The sequence below is a fragment of the Suricata suricatta genome, chromosome 14, assembly GCF_006229205.1.
Source record: "Suricata suricatta isolate VVHF042 chromosome 14, meerkat_22Aug2017_6uvM2_HiC, whole genome shotgun sequence".
Classification (NCBI taxonomy): Eukaryota; Metazoa; Chordata; class Mammalia; order Carnivora; family Herpestidae; genus Suricata; species Suricata suricatta.
In genome coordinates, this window is record NC_043713.1 from 88,760,390 (window position 1) to 88,762,550 (window position 2,161).

The 2,161-nt window shown below is 53.8% G+C and overlaps 1 long non-coding RNA gene across 1 annotated transcript; it reads left to right on the forward strand.

The window, feature by feature from the left end:
- The first annotated feature begins 65 nt into the window (after positions 1 to 65).
- LOC115277255 lies at positions 66 to 1,758 on the forward strand. Its single transcript, XR_003902327.1, has 2 exons — positions 66 to 1,306; positions 1,518 to 1,758. It is a non-coding gene; the product is annotated as an uncharacterized LOC115277255 (long non-coding RNA).
- The last annotated feature ends 403 nt before the right edge of the window (positions 1,759 to 2,161 follow it).

Here is a 2,161-nt window from a genome sequence, read left to right on the forward strand (position 1 = left end):
GGCCAGGCGGGCGGGGCGGGGCCGCGCGCTCCGGACACCCACACCAAGGGCAGCGCGGACGCGGTGGGGGCGGGGGGAGGTGCTGCGGGCGTACCCTCCTTCCCCAGAGCCCTCTTCCCAGACTCGGAATAAACCTCAAACTTGACCCGAGGAAGAGGGGCCGTGGGGAGTGCCTGGCCAAGGCCCTGTTGCCTGTGTGCTTGAGCCTGGGGAGGGGGTGGGCAGAGGAGGGTGGAGGGCGGACAGCAGGGTCAGAGCCATCTGCTTGGTCTCCCCGTTTCCCTAGGCCAAAGTGAATCAGCTCCGGGCCTCCTCCCCCTTCCTCTCTGTGGCGCTAAGGGCTGGGAAGAGCTGAGCTCAAGGACCCGTGGACCGAGCCTGAGAACGGGCTGAACCTGGAGACCCACCAAGGACAGAAACAAGGGACAGAAACCTAGGCGTCAGGTTCTCCAGGTCGCGGTGCTCGGACCTCAGGGGAGAGCAAACCTGGCTGCCCCCACCACCCTGACATCTAGCCCCGCACGGCACTTCACAGGGGAGACCGCTGGGTCCTGAGAGGGGAAAGCCCGCACACCCTGACCGGGCACCCCCAGGCCAGGTTCCCGTCTGCCTCACGCTGTATCCTATTTCCAGGATACAGAAGGATACGCCTAGTTGGTGCTCGCTCAGCTGGTGCTCGGGAGATGTTTGCTGAGCGGATGCATGATTTATTAACAGCTACCTTTGTGCCGGGTCCCCAGTACACAGAGATGGGCAAGACAGGACATGAGGCTCTGGGATGGGAGCTCTGGCTAGGAGTGTGTGTTCACATGCGTCTGTGTCCATGTGTGTGTGCATTCGTGTGTGTCCATGTGCATGTGTGTGTGCATGTGTGTGCCCGTGGGGGTCTGCATTCGTGTGGGTCCACGTGTGTGTGTCCATGTGTGGGTCTCTGTGTGTGCATTTGCATGCGTCCTGTGTATCGGCGTGTCAGGGACTCCTGTGTGCTTTCTGGCTCTTGGTCCAGGACTCTCTTCTCCAACGCATGTTTCTTGACCTCAGGCAGGCCAGCCTACCCAGCTTGAACGTTTTGTGCTTCCTGGTCGAAGCTGGTGAGCGTGAAAACACCCATGTCTCCTCATCCTCATCAAAACTATATTTCCTTTCTCAGAACATTTGTCTCAAGAAAGTGCAAGGACCACCACCAGGAAGGAGCGCCCCTGGGCCTGGCCGCCAGGGGTGTCTACCATATAAATCCGTTGTTCTGACAGAAATCAGAGAATACGATTTTTAATCATCACGTCAGGAGAGTCTTACGATGCAGCAGGTGTGATAAACATGGTCTGGTTTTGATAAGTAGCCAATCCTGTGTCCCTTCTTAGGAAATACTGTATTCTTCTGTTTATAAAATGCCATATTGTAAGATGTTTCCTACTTTTATAAGGATAGCTTTCAGAATAATAATACAAAAACCTAACATTTACGCGGTGGTAAGATTTTGCCCAGTGCTCTTCTCGTTCCTTTATGGCTCTTAACAGATGAGGACTGACAGCAACCACACCACCATGGAAGCTGGAATCATCTAATTTTGCAAATGTGGAAACTGAGCCACCAAGAGGGCAGATGTTTCTCCCAAGGTCACATTGATGGCAAAGAATTTCTGGGATTCAAGCCCAGACAATTTGGCTCCAAAATCAGATTTATTAGCTCCTGTCGCTCAAGAAAAAACATCAAGTACTTTTCATTATATGTTTATTAAAAGTGATGTTGAAGTGGTTATTTTGTTCATGTAAATACATTGTAGTGCATTCTGGAATTTAGCAGGAAACAGCACATCCAAACTATGTGTCAATATTTGGGTAAATATTTCATTTGAGATGTAAGCCCATTGAAGATGTGGGGTGTGATGAACAGAGGGGGTGTGTCCGATAGTCCAGCAGTCCAGTGTTTGATCTGCAGTGACCCTGATGCTCCCCGGGAGGGGTGCCACAGTAATGGGGGGGCAGTGCCCATGGGAGAAGCAAAGTGACTCCAGAGCAGCCATGTTTGAGAACGCATGCGTGCACACTGAACACGCACCCCTCCCCCTGCCACAAAGCCCCGGCCTCCAGGGGCTCCCCTGGACAGACAGACAGCCCTCCAGGAGCCCTGAGCATGTCTGAGGTCCAGAGTGCCCTCCGCC